Source organism: Muscardinus avellanarius (genome assembly GCF_963383645.1).
Source record: "Muscardinus avellanarius genome assembly, chromosome: X".
NCBI lineage: Eukaryota > Metazoa > Chordata > Mammalia > Rodentia > Gliridae > Muscardinus > Muscardinus avellanarius.
In genome coordinates this window covers 44,743,673-44,759,320 of record NC_137792.1, presented here as the reverse complement: position 1 = coordinate 44,759,320, position 15,648 = coordinate 44,743,673, and positions in this window count along the sequence as shown.

Here is a 15,648-nt window from a genome sequence, read left to right as displayed (position 1 = left end):
GTTTAATTTGTCTTTGTAATGACCCTGATTGGAAAAGCTTTCCCTCAATTCTTGGGTCAGCACTGAAGAGACATCTGTGAAGATACCAAACGGACCAAGTATTAGACAAACATACACTGAGCTGTGAGTCACTGAAGGGCTAGCATGTTCACTTATTTGCTTTAACAGCCCAAAGAAAGGAGTACACTTACCATCCAACAGGCTGAAATATGCCACTGCTTACAGAACTCAGCCATTTCCACATAATCATTAAGAGCATTCACGTGTGTGTGTGTGTGTGTGTGTGTGTGTGTGTGTGTGTGTGTGTGTTGCTGAGGATTGAACTCAGGGGTATTCTACCTCTGAGCTATAGCCCAACCCTCTTTTATTTTTATTTTGAAACGGGGTCTAGCTAGGTTGATGGATACTCTTTATTTGCTGAGGCTGTCCTCGAACCTATGATCCTCCTGTCTCAGCTTCCCAAGAAGTACTGAGATTACAAACATGGGCCACTATGCCCAGGTTACATCAATTTTTATAACCATCTTTAATAGAATATAACTCAAATAGCAAACAACTGACCTGTTTAACATCAATGATTCAGTATGTCACGTATTCACAAAATCAGGCAACCATCACAACTTAAAAACATTTAAGAACATTTTCATAATCCCCAGAAGTGAACTATATCTATTTAGTCATTTCCTTTATTTTTGCGCAGTCATTTTCTATTTCTGCCCCCATCCCCATTTGTAGACAACCACCAATCGTTCAGCCTGTATAAATTTGCCAATTCTAAACATTACATATAAACAAAGTCATACAACAGGTGGTTCTTTATGACTGGCTTAACTTAAAGTGTTTCCAAAGTTCATCTGCAATATACATTATCTCATTTTATTCTTTTGTAAGAAAGGATCATATTTATTTATCCATTTGTCAGCTCATGGATATTTCTATTCTATGCTGCTATGAATATTCATATACAGGTTTTTGTATGAACATAAGTTTTTCATTTCTTTTAAGTGCAGACCTAGAAGTGGAATTTTGGGTGCATACTTTTTGGGCATATACTTTTTGTATAAAACTTTTGAGGAACAGCCAGGCTGTTTTCCAAGACAAATAAAACATTTTACATTCCACCCAGCATTGTATGAGGGTTTTGATTTCTCCACATCCTAAACAACACTTTTTGTAATCTTTTTTTTTATTAAAACCATCCTAGTGGGTATGAAGTGGCATCTCAGTGTGACTAATATTGTATTTCCCTGAAGCTAATGATACGGAGCTTCTTTCCTATTGCTTGTCAGCCATTTGTATATCTTCTTTGGAGACATATGTGTTCAGATCCTTTGCCCATTCTTAATTGAGTCATTTGTCCTTTCTATTGAGTTATAAGAGGTTTTACACACATATACGTGTTTGTACATACATATTTTTAGATACAAGTTCCTTACCACATATATGATTTGCACAATATTTCTCAGATACTATGAGTTGTCCTTTCACTTTCTTCATGGTATCCTTTGAAGTATGAAAGTTTAAATTTTGATTATTCCAAATTATGTTTTCATTTGCTTTTTGTGATTCCTATCATATCTAAAAAATTATGGCCTGATTCAAAGTTTTGAAGGCTTATGTTTATGTTTTCTTCTGAGACATTTTAGTTTTGGCTCTTATGTTTAGGTCTGTAATTTATTTTGAATTAATTGTAGATAGTGTGAGATCCTGGTCCCAATTCATTCTTTTGCATATGGACATCCAGTTATTCCAGGACCATTTGTTGTAAAGACTATTCTTTACTATTGAATAACCTTGGCGCTCTTGACAATGATCAATTGAACATGGAGACATAGGTTTGTTTCTGAACACTCAATTTTATTCCTCTATTTATTCATCCATCTATTTATCCTTAGGTCAATACCAAACAATCGTGGTTACAGTGGCTTTGTAGAAGGTTTTAAAATCTGGAATTATGCTGGGCTGGGTGGCACATGCCTGTAATCCCAGTATTTGGGAGGCTGAGACGGGGGAACAAAGGCTTAAAGCCAGCGCACAGTAACTTAGCAAGATCTGTGTGTGTGTGTGGGGGGGGGGTCTGGGGATGAAACCCATGGGCATTTGACCTCTGAGATATACCCCCTGCCCTATTTTTTATTCTGTGTGTGTGTGTGTGTGTGTGTGTGTGTGTGTGTGTGTGTGTGTGGTACTGGGAATGGAACCCTTCTACCTCCGGGCTATACTCCCAGACCTATTTTACATTTTATTTGGAAACAGGGTCTCTTAAGCCAGAGAGTCTGCTTTGAACCTGTGTGATCCTCCTGTCTCAACCTCCCAAGCACAGGGATTACAAGCGTGAGCCACCATGCCTGGCTATTGTTTATTTTGAAACAGGGTCTCACTAAGTTGCAGAGAGCCTCACTAAGTAGCTGAGGCTGTCCGCGAACCACGATCCTCTGGTTTCAGCATTCCAAATGCTGGGATTACAAGCGTGCGCCATCATGCCCGGCTTACTTAGCAAGATCTTGTTTCAAAATAAAACATAAAAAGGGCTGAGGTTGTAAGTCAGTGGTAGAACAGCATTGGGTTCAATTCCTAGTACCACACAATAAATAAATACATAAATAAAATTTGGAAGTGTAAGTTCTCCCACTTTATTTTTTCTAAAGATTGTTTTAGCCATTGTAGGACCCTTTCATTCATTTATAATTCTACCATCAGTTTACTAATTTTGGAGAGCAAGGATGTGAATTTTGATGGGACTGCATTGAGCCATTAGAGCTATTTGTAGTGTTGTCCTGTTAACACTAACAGCAAGTCTTCTAATCCATGGATATGGGATTTTTCCATTTATTTATTTATATTTATTGTGGTACAGGGAATAAAACCCAGGGGCTTTCTACATCCAGGCTATGCTCCCAGACCTATTTTGTACTTTATTTGGAAACAGGGTCTCGCTAAGTTGCTGAGAGCCTCACTAAGTAGCTGAGGCTGGCTTCGAACCTGTGCGATCCTCCTGTCTCAGCCTCCCAAGCGCGGGGATTACAAGCGTGCGCCACCACGCCAGGCTCTTTTCCTTTTATTTATATCTTCTTTACTTTCATGCAACTATGTTTTACAGTTTTTAGTGTACACATTTTCTCATTCCTTTGTTACATTTATCCCTAAATATATTATACTTTTGAGGCTATTGAAAATGCAATTGTTGCTGGGCATGGTGGCATACACTTGTAATTCCAGTACTTGGGAGGCTGAGACAGAAGGATCAAGTTTTGAGGACAGCCTCAGCTACTTAGTGAGGCCCTCTGCAGCTTAGTGAGACCCTGTTTCAAAATAAATAAAAAAATAGGGCTGGAGGTATAGCTCGGAGGTAGAATGCCTCTGGGTTCTATCCCCAATACCACACACACACATAAAAAAAATGCAATTGTTTTCTTGTTTTTATTTTTTTTGTGACACTGGGGGGTGGAACCCAGAGGCTTTCTACCTCCGGTCTATACTCCCAGACCTATTTTAAATTTTACTTGGAAACAGGGTCTCACTAAGTTGCTGAGAGCCTCACTCAGTAGCTGAGGCTGGCTTCGAACCCGTGCGATCCTCCTGTCTCAGCCTCCCAAGCACGGGGATTACAAGCGTGCGCCACCACGCCCGGCTCTTGTGTTTATTTTTGAAATGCTCAATGCCAGTTTACAGAAATATAACTAATTTTGTATATTGATCTTATATAATTTTGCTGGGTCCTTTGTTGTAGCTGACAGGTTTTTATGGATTCCTTAAGATTTTCTATAGAGAGGATCATGTCAAGTTGCATGTAGAAATAGTTTTAATTTTTTTACAGGATAGTATTTTTACCCAGGCATGGTGACATACACGTTTAATCCCAGTATTTGGGAGGCTGACACAGGGGAATCAAAGGTCAAGACCAGCCTCAGCAATTTAGCAAAGCCCTTTACAACTTAGTAAGACCCTGTTTCAAAATTTAAAAATAAATAAATAAAATAGGGCTGGGGTGTAGCTCAGAGGCAGAATACCTTGGCTTCAATCCCCAGTACCAAAAACAAAAAGAAAAAAAAGATACTTAAAAAAATTCTTTCGCAGGGCATGGTGGTACACGCTAATAATCCCAGCATTTGGGAGGCTGAAACAGAAAGATTGCAGTTCGTGGACAGCCTCAGCTACTTAGTGAGGTCCTTTGCAACTCAATGAGACCCAGTTTCAAAATAAAGAATAGAAAATCGAGCTGGGGGTTTAGCTTGAAGATAGAATGCCCCTAGGTTTCATCTTTAGTACTGCAAAAAAAGAATTTTTTTTCTTTCCATTTTCTAGTTTTCCTAAACAGAACATCAGTACCATGTGGACAAGAATTAGTGAAACAGAGCCGACTGTGGTGGCGCACACCTGGAATCCCAGTACTTGGAAGGCAGTGGCAGAAGGATCGGAGGTTTGAGGTCAGCCTCAGCAACTTAATAAGGCCCTCAGCAACTTACTCTGTCTCAAGATTTAAAGGGGGGGGGGATTGAGGATATAGTTCAGTGGTAAAGTACCCCTGTGTTCAATCCCCAGGGAAGAAAGAAAGGAAAGAAGGGAGGGAGGGAGAGAAGGAAGGAAGGAAGGAAGGAAGGAAGGAAGGAAGGAAGGAAGGAAGGAAGGAAGGGAGAGAAAGCCAGTCAGCAAGAGTTTTCTCATTTCCATGTAGACCCAGAATAGAGCCTTGATATCTACCCAAAGGACAATTAAGCAAAGGGAATACCTAAGAATGTGCCATCCATTACCACCATTCAACAAGCTGCTTCTGCTCCCTCTACTTCACTGTAACTCTTCTTATGTAGTCCTGTTGGCAGAAAATAAATGTACAGTTAGAGAAGCCTGGGGTGCCATATGCAATAGTGAATATTTTAAAGATCCTCAAGAAAGAAATTAAGAAATTATGGAGTCATCCTCCGTCTCTACAGAAAGGGTTTCAACTTATTTTCTTACCCATATGTGCATGATACAAATGAACTTATTTTGCCTTCACCCATATTCAGACATGTGACATTCTGCTTATAGCCTATGTATTCAGTAAAGGGTATTTGCAAGAGAAAAAATAAAAATAAAAAGGACTAGGAGTGTAGAGAATGCCCCTGAGTTCAATCCTTAGTACCACAAAAAATGAATGAATGAATGAAAGAAGTGAAACGACATTCTTGCCTTGTTACTGAGTTTAAGGGAGTAGGGATTTTTCTATCTTTCACAATTTAGTGCAATGTTAGCCACAACAAAAGAGTGCAATGTTAGTTGTAGGATTTTCAGAGATGCATTTTATCCACATAGAAGGTATTCACTTCCTAGTTTAAGTATGTTTATCATAAAAAATGTGAATTTTGCCCAGTGTTTTGTTATGCAGACATTGAAATGATGTGTTTTGTCATGTTTTTCTATTGATGTGGTGTATTAATTTGGTTTTTAATATTATATAAACCTTACATTTCTAGGCTAAATCACACTCAATCATGACATATAATCCTTTTTTAAACTTTGACACATATGGTTTGCTAATATTTTACTAAGGGTTTTTGTTTCTGTACCATAATACATGGGTCATTCATTTTCTTGTGCTGTTTTTGTCTTATTTTATCATCAGAATAATAATGGCCTCAAAGAACTAGCTAAAGGAATTAAATTCTTTTACCAGATATGTGACTGTTTATATGCTCTACTACTACTTAAGTGATATTCACTAGGCAATTAGCATTTTCAATGAGTTTTCCCATTTTACTTGATTATGGATTTGGGGTGTGATATATTTTATTATAGTCCTTCATTGTGCATTTAACATATGAAGGTCCTACACAGATGTGCCGTCTGGCTTCTTTATATCAGTTTCTTTTCTCTATCTCCTTTTTATCAATCTCATTTTTTTTGTTGTTGTTGTGTTGTGTTTTTGTTGTTGTTTTTGAGATACTGGGGATGGAGCCCAGGGGCATTCTACCTCTGAGCTACACTCGCTGCCCTATTCTTTCTTCTTTATTTTGAAACAGGGTCTCACTAAGTTGTGGAGGGCCTCACTAAGTAGCTGAGGTTAGCCACGAACTTGCAATCCTCTTGTCTCAGCCTCCCAAGTACTGGGATTACAAGCGTGCACCACGACACCCAGCTTATGGTTTATTATTTTATTGATCATTTTAAAGACTCCACTTTTGGTTTCATTGATTCTTTTGTATTGCTTTTCTAGTTCCTATTTAATAGAATTCTGGTCAGATATTTCTTATTTTTTTCTTCTGCTCCTTTTGGGTTTGACTGGCCTTTTTCCCTTTACTAATAGAAGCATTTAATGCTATAAATTTCCCTCTATGGAGCTATAGCTTCATCTCACAAATTTTACATATTTTAATTTTGTTTCCTGAAGTCCTGTATTTCTTTTATACTTTTACAGGTGAATTGTAATTATACATCATAGTGAGGTCCAAAGTGATACAAACATACATGCGCACATCACTTGCTGTGTTTCTCTCTCCATCGCACCCCACTGCTCCTTCCTCCCTCCCTCCCAGGACATGTTAGTCTTACTGGTAGTGATGGTTTCACACAAGAACATAACACTTGAAATGTTTCCATTCTCAGTCCTCCTCACCTCCCTCCACCAATCCCCTTCCACTATTCTACTGGTCTCTTTATTTATTTATTTGTTTGTTTATTTATTTATTTATTTATTTATTTATTTATTTATTTATTTATTGTGGTACTGGGGTTCCTGGAAGCCCTTGTACCTCCGTGCTACACTCCCAGACCTATTTTTACATTTTTATTTGGAAACAGGGTCTCCTAAGCCAGCGTGCACGGCTGGCTTCGAACCTGCGCAGTCCTCCTGTCTCTGCCTCCCAAGCGCGGGGATTACAAGCGTGCGCCACCACGCCCGGCTCTACTTATTTATTTAAAGTTCATTTTCTTTCCTAGTTTCTCTAATACAACCCTCGATTTTCTGAGACTGGCTGACCTCACTTAACATAACGTTCTCTAGTTCAATCCATTTTTCTGCAGATGACATAATTTTGTTCTTCTTTCTGGCTGAATAGAATTCCATGGCATGCATATCCCACATTCTGTCTATCCATTCATCTGGTGATGGATACTTAGATTTGCACTTCTTTGACACATGCATTAATTTGAAGAGTTATTTAATTTACAAAGTTTGTGATTTTTCTTGCTATGTATTTACAGAGTGTGTCTATTTAAATTCTTTTGTGAAAGAGAATATACTTTGTACTATTTCAGTCCCTTTGAATTTATTGAGTTTTTAATCTTATATCTTGGTGAACATTCCATGGGCATTTTGGAACAATATGTATTCTGCTGCTGTTCCATAAGTATCAATAGATGAAGTGAGTTGATAGTCTTATTCAAGTCTTATATGTAATTCCTGAGTTTTGCACATGCATTCTATCAATTTCTGAGAGTGGATGTGAACTATAACTACGGGTTTTTGTGTTTCTCTTTTCGGTTCTATCAATTTTGACTCTTGTATTTTGAAGTCACACCTATTCACTATCGCTATACCATCTCAGCGAATTGAACTCTCATTTTGCAATAAGCCTCTTTATCCTAGTAAAAATCCTCATTCTGAAATATACTGTATATGATATTAATTTAGCCTCTGTAGCTTTCATTTGAATCAAGATTGCTGGATAGAACATGTTCCACTCACTTAATTTATTAATTATATTGAAAGTAGATTTTTGAGCATATATAATTTGACCTTCTAGCCTATCCATTCTTTTTTATTATTCTTTATTTGGGTGGATACTGGAAATGGAAACCAGGGGCCTTCTACCTCCGGGCTCTACTCCCAGACCTATTTTATACTTTATTTGAAAACAGGGTCTCACTAAGTTGCTGGGAGCTTCCTAAGTAGCTGATGCTGGCTTTGAACCTGTGCAATCCTCCTGTCTCATCCTCCCAAGTACTAGAATTACAAGGGTGCGCCACCATGCCTGGCGTTATCCTATCCATTCATACAAATAAAGATTTTCAAATTAAATATATAAGCTGGCTGTCGTGGCACACGCTTGTAATCCCAGCGGGAGGATTGCAGGTTCTTGGCTAAGCCTCAGAAACTTGGCAAGGTTGTCTGAAACTTCATGAGACTCTGTTTCAAAATGAAAAATAAAAATAGGAGCCGGGCGTGGTGGCGCACGCTTGTAATCCCCGCGCTTGGGAGGCAGAGACAGGAGGATAGCGCAGGTTCGAAGCCAGCCACGCACACTGGCTTAGGAGACCCTGTTTCCAAATAAAAATGTAAAAATAGGTCTGGGAGTGTAGCCCAGAGGTAGAAGGGCTTCCAGGAACCCCAGTACCACCAAAAATAATAATAATAAATAAATAAATATAAATAAATAAATAAAAAATAGGGCTGGGGTATACTCGGAGGTAGAATGCCCCTGGGTTCCATCCCCAATACCACAAAAAAAGTTAAATACATAAACAATTTACATTTAGTGTAAGTTTACTTTCATCTCTATATCTGGCTATACTTTTCTACTTATCACATCTCTTATATTCTTTTATCCTGTTTCTGCCCAATGTTTGGATTAGTTGAGCATTTTTTGTTAGTCCTTTTATCTCCACTATTTTCTTACTAATTATCCATATGTTTAATTTATTCTAGTATATGCTCTACTGTGTATTTTCTTTCCTATTTTTATGTTGTATTATTTTATTTCATTTGAAACAGTCTCACTAGGTTGATGAGAGCATCACTATTTACTGAGACTGTCCTCAAACTTGTGATGCTCCTGTCTCAGCCTCCCAAGTACTGGGATAACAGGCATGCCCCACCATACCTAGCTGCTAATGTGTATCTTGATTTATTACTATTGATGTTCAAATACTATACCACTTTATTTGTGCTACAAGAACCTTACAACTCTATACTTCCCTCTCCTTCCTATCGTCTCTGCTATTACATAACTTTTGTATTATAATAGCACATATTTGCTATGTTGCATATTATTTCTATGTGATAAATCCCACATTATACTGTACTAATTTTGCTTTACATAATTATTAAACAGATTAAATATTTTTAAATCTTTGTGCTAATTGGCAATGCTACTTTTACTAGCACTACCCAACTCTCTGTGATAAATATGGATTTCCTTGTAACACAAATTTCTCCATAAGTAACTTCTAGATTAGAGCTGGGCGTGGTGGCGCACGCTTGTAATTGCAGCATTCCGGAGGCTGAGACTGGAGGATCCTGGTTCACAGACAGCCTCAGCTACTTATTGAGGCCCTCTGCAACTCAGTGAGACCCTGTTTCAAAATAAAGAATAAAAAGGTCAGGGGATGATTCTTGGAGGTCAAATGCCCCTGGGTTCCATCCCCAGACCCTAAAAAATTAATAATAATAAAATATAAATAAAAGAATAAAAAATAGGGCAGGGGGCATAGCTCGGAGGTCGAATGTCCCTGGGTTCTATCCCCAGACAGACAGACACACACACACACACACACACACACACACACACACACCCTGTTTCAAATTTTTAAAAATTAAAAAGTGTAGCTCAGAGGTAGAATGCCTCTCTAAGCTAAATGGAGGAAGGGAGGGAGGGAAGCAAAACAATTGAAAATGGACTGCAATTTTTTGAGGGCAAAGGTCTCAAGTTCAAATCTTTTACTATAAGAAAAAAGAATCCAGATACAGATACAAAAAATGGGCTTAGCACTTGAACAATTATTTCTATAAGATACATAAATAGTAATAATCAGATGTAAAATGCTGAACAATATCAGTCACTAGGAAAATGAACACTGAAACCATGATCATTCACCACTTTACATTCGCTAGTATGCTGATTATTTTTATAAAGAAGAGTAAGTGTTGTATGTGCAGTCTTTGGAATCCTCATACACTGTTGGTGTGAATGTGAAACGGTGCAGATGCAGTAGAAAAGTCTGACCATTCTTTAAAAAGATAAACATAGTTACTCCATGACCAAAATACTCCACTTTAAGACATACAATAGTCCCCCCCCACACACACACACACAAGGTCCGACTGTGGCCAAAGAGAATGATGTGGAAATTTCCAGAAATAAAAATTCAAAATAAAAATTCAAAAGTTTAAGTAAACTTTATAAAAGTGTACTGCTATATAGTGTTCAGTACTAGTAGCAGGTTCAGTTATCTACCGGATGTTTTGGGACAAACCCCCACGGAAAAAGGGGGACCACTGAACATCAAAGAAAACAGAAAGCATAGTTTCATACAAAAACATGTACATGAATGTTCATACGAGGATTATTCATAATACTCAAATAATTAAAAGGATACAAATGTTTTTGAGCTAATCGATATATAAAACAAGTATAGTAGAACATCCATATGGTAAAATATTGTTCAGCCATAAAAACTATGAAGTACTACCCCAGTAATCCCAGTACTTGAAAGGCTAAGACAGAAAGATTGTAGGTTTGAGACAAGCCTCAGCAACTTAGCAAGACCCTATTTCAAAGAAATAATAAAAACGGGCTGGGGGTATAGCTTGGAGGTAGAATGCCCCTGGGCTCAATCCCCAGTACCAAAACAAGGAGGCAGGAGGAGGAGACAGGAGGAAGAAGAAGCAGCACTTTATTTTGTTGTTGGTCTTTTGTGGTGCTGGGATTGGGCACAGGAGAATTCTCTCTCTCTCTCTCTCTCTCTCTCTCTCTCTCTCTCTCTCTCTCTCTCTCTCTCTCTCGCTCTCTCTCTCTCTCTCTTGCAGTACTGGTGATGGAACCCAGGGACATCCTACCTCTGAGTAACACACCCAGCCCTATGTTTTATTCTTTTTTTTTGTGGTATTGGGGTTCCTAGAAACCCTTCTACCTCCGCGCTACACTCCCAGACCCATTTTTTATATTTTTATTTAGAAACAGGGTCTCTTAAGCCAGTGCGGCTGGCTTTGAACCTGCGCAATCCTCCTGTCTCTGCCTCCCAAGCGGGGATTACAAGAGTGCGCTACACGCCCAGCGATTATTCTTTATTTTGAAACAGGGTCTCATTGAGTTACAGAGGGCCTAAGTATCTGAGGCTGTCCTTGAATATTGATCTTCCTGTCTCAGCCTCCCAATTGCTGAGATTACAAGTGTGTGCCACCATGCCCGGCATGGAGCATTTTATCTCTGAGCTATACTCAGCCATATTTTATTTTTTATTTGGAAACAGGTTTTCACTAAATTGATGCAAGCCTCACTGAGCTGCTGAGACTGTTTGAGCCTGCGATCCTCCTGTCTCAGCCTCTCAAGTACTGGGGTCACAGGCGTGAGCCACCATGCCTGGCCACTTTATTTTTTGAAAATGAATGCCCCTGGACTCAACTCCCAGTACCAAAAAAATATATGCACTATGGATGAATCTTGACCACATTATACTAAGTGAAAGAGGCCAGAAACAAATGAAAGTTTGGGGCTGGTCTCAGTAGCACATACCTGTAATCCCAGTACTTGAAAAGCTAAAATAGGAGGGTTGCAAGTTGGAGGCCAGCTTCAGCACCGTAGCAAGGCCCTCAACAATTTAGAGACACCCTGTTTCCAAATAAAATAAAATAGGGTGTGGACATAGCTCAGACGTCAAATATCCTGGCTTGAATTCCCAGCACCATGGGGGGAAAACCCATTGTTTTTTGTTTATATATTATTGTATTTATATGTAAAGCCCCAAATATATAAATCTATAGAAAAAGGAAGTAGATCAGGGAATGCCAAGGGCTGGGAGCAGGAGAGGATGGAGACAGCTGCTAATGGTATGGGGAATAATCTAGAATTACATGATGATGATGGGCGTACCATGTTGTGAATGGACTAAAAACATTGAACTGTACAACGTCAAAAGATTTTTTGTACATGAATTGTAACTCATGAAAACAAAATATTTTTGTGTGGTACTGGGGGTGGAATCCCAGAGGCTTTCTGCAACGGACCAGCTCAGCCAGCACTGAAACCACTGGGACTTAGTTCCTGGAAGATGGGCAAAGGCTTCGGCTGTTTCCTGCAGAGGCTTTTTTCTGCAGTGATCTCTCCCCTTTAATGAAATAAACTCCTTCAAATCCCTGTTCACGGTCCTGAATGTGGAGATTCCTCTCGGGGACTTGAGAGGGAGAGACCTGAAAAATGACGGACCCGGACAATTGCCTCCTCTCGTGCAATTGACAAAATTTATTTCCCAAAACCAAGATTTTTATATTCTTTTTTCCAGTGATATTCCTAGTAGAAAAGTGTAAATACCAAAGAACAATAGTGAAACATAGAGTGAAGGATGTGTAAATCACCAACCATAAACAAAAGTAAGGCCTGTGACGTCACAGGTCTTTGTGATTAAGATCAGCCCCCTGACCCTGCAGGTGGGTCTTAGGGGGCAAATTCCGGAAAGGATAAGAGTCACACCCAGAGTTTTTTGGAGAATTTGGCTTTTAGAATCTCCTTTAACCCTTTCCATTCCTTAGGCTTTGTCCATGTCCTCCTCTGTCTAGTAACTTCTTTGAGCTGGACAGGGACGAAGTTGGGGGTCCCAGCTTTAGGGTAACATTCATGCATGTAGTTGGCATGGGGGAATCAGATGGGTCCGTGCCGTGTGCGTCTATGACGATCCAGAGGGCTGCGATGGATGTCTGTCAGGTTCTGTCTGCAACACCATCTGATGTCTGAAAACCTCAATCCTATGAAACAACACTCACAATACAGTTTATCAGACAGGGCCCAAAAAGCAACATGAAGTTTTTAGATTTAATTGTCAGATGTACTCTCCTCTTGGGAATGCACAAGCAGTAGGCTTATTAGAAACCCACTCCTCTTTTAATAATCCATCTTCATCACATATGCATACCACAAACCTTCTGCAACTTTGCTTTTAACCTTCTGCTTTTTATCCTGGTCCTTTCTTTTCCATTTTGGGACAATCTTAGGATAAACTTTACTTCATACAAAATGCTTTCTTATTCTCACAAGATTTCCTTTCTTATAACCATCAAAACTTTATACCTGTATACTTATTATATCTGTCTTTTGTTCTGACATACATATTCCTTAGCCAGGTGGTGCCTCTATTGTAGTTTTGGGGGTTAATGGCCTCAGTTGACTCTTAAGGCTTTTATTATAGGTTAATGATTAGAATCAAAGGTAAAGATAGAGAGGAACTCTGCATTGTAATTGCTACAGCCTGAATGCTTGCACAGCACCTAAGCTCTGACTATTGCAGCTTGGAGCAAGGCAGGGGGAGTCTAAGGGCCCAGACATATTGCCAGAAAATTTATCTTCCACGGAATCAGTTTCTCCCACAGTCCTGGTTTTATATCACCGGAGCAATTTGTGTGGAAAGTTAATAGAATTATTACCAAAAGAACAATAGCTATGAAAGAACATCTAAGAGCAAGGAGTAGTTTGACCAGGGACCACGCTCCCTCAGGGCTTGCTTTCTTTAAGCATGTGCCACGTCATGTGTGCAGGGTCACGCACACAGACTCCAAGGGAGGCCGGCCGTGGCAGCTTTCTACCTCTGGGTTATACTTCCAGACCTATTTTATATACTTTATTTGGAAACAGGGTGTCACTAAGTTGCTGAGAGCCTCACAAAGTAGCTGAGGCTGGCTTCGAACCTGTGCGATCCTCCTGTCTCAGCCTCCCAAGTGCTGGGATTACAAGCATGCACCACCACGCCCAGCAAATTGTTTTTAAAATCCCACATACAGTTGGATATTTGGGGCTGTTTATGGCAAATTCAGTCTAGCAACAGGAAGACATAATAATAATAAGCACTCTACCTCTACCCGCCATCAGTATAATTGTCACAGGTGAACACTGCATATGGCTTCTGTGTTTCATTGCCCTTGTTTCCTGCATCTGCACATATCCTGTGTACATGAGTGTGTATACAGAGATATGTTCACACACACACACACACACACACACACACACACACACACGGTGTATGAGCATCTCCTACTAGCTATTCCATATTAATAGAATGTCATGGAGAAGAGCACTGTGGACAAACTGGTTCCTCTCATTCTGGATAAAGGTCACAGGGTGCTCCTCACATTAAATACTTCAGTCTCCGTCCAGTGCATGTGGAGCCTAAAGAGACATTTAGTCCTTTCGCCACTCTCCCCGCAGTGTCCTCCTACATCCACCGTACCCACAGCTCTGTGCATATGTGACTGTTTCTCTAGGATACACTGAGAGTAGTGGCATTCGAGGGCCAAAGATTCTTTCCACAAACATCAACGGAGCTCCACATTGGACAGTGCCCCCATACTTTATAAAGGGCTGGGGAGATATCACAGAATAAGGAAACGTCCGTTTCTACTGAGGGGAAAGGTGGTAAAATTTGAATTTTCATAGATGCTGCCACCCACGCTGCACACGCTGGGATCACGGGGCAAGTGGAGGGTGAGTATCTCTTCCACCGCTGGGGCTGGCATTTCAGGGCAATTTTAAACAGAGCAGGAAGCTTTGACTGCCCACCAAGGGCCATGTCCAACATGGCCTCTGCCCTATGCCAAGCAACCTCTCTCTTCTTTTTTTACATGCTTCCAAACCTGCCAAATATGTCTGCCTGTGTGGGCAGGCTGACAGACAAGGGGATGTGGCCCACCCGATGCTGGAAAACGGTACTCATTGAAGACAGCTGAGTTTTGCAGAAACTCATGTCCAGCCTGAGACTTGTTCGCTGGGCAGCACCAACTGGCATTCCCTGAGGGTGTGGAGTCTGGGGAGGCCTTTTCACCTGCAGAGGCAGGGGAATGGAGTCACACCCAAGGAAAAAAAGCCGGGGACGTCTTTCTCTTTCCTTTTCTCTAATCCCTTTGAGGTTGAGAAGTTATTTCAATGCTATTCCATGGTGACTTTGAAGATGGATGTGAGTTGAGCCGACCCTCTGTAACAGGCATGAACGTCATCCCGCGGGCGAGCCTCAGGACCTGGACACTAGACACACTGGGGACAAGACAGCCAAGCATAGGCGGGGGTAGGCGCAAATATTCCACTCACCCTTTCTCACCATTTCTTTTTCTTTTTCTTTTTTTTTTTTTTTGGCAGGTCTGGGGATGGAACCCAGGGGCATTTGACCTCCAAGCTACACACCCTGCCCTATTTTTTATTCTTTATTTTGAAACAGGGTCTCACTGAGTTGGAGAGGACCTCAATAAGTAGCTGAGGCTGTCTGTGAACTGAGATCCTCCTGTCTCCGCCTCCCAAATGCTGGGATTACAAGCCTGCACCACCACGCCTGGCTCTTTTCTTTTTCTGCTGGGAATTGAACCTAAAGGTATTCTACCTCCAAGCTACAACCCCCTCCCAGTCCTGTTTTTTTTTTCTATTTGAAATAGGGGAGGGACTTCCGGGAAGATGGCGACGGAGGAAAGCGGCACTTACAAGTCCCGCTAACAATCCAACTCTACTACCTCAAAACCAGCGCCTTTCAGAGCCAGAAAACACCACAGCAAAGAAATAAAAACGGTAAATACAAGGGACAGAGAAAAAGGGCTGGAAAAACAAGTCACCGGAAAAAAACCAGCCCGAAGTGCCGCGCCCACGCGGCGCGGAGTGGCCGGAGCAGCCAGAGCGGCCAGAGCCGCAGCGCGGATTGGGGGGAGCCGCTGAGCGGAGCGGCCTGAGCAGCCGGAGCAGCCAGAGCCGCGGTGCGGAACGGCCG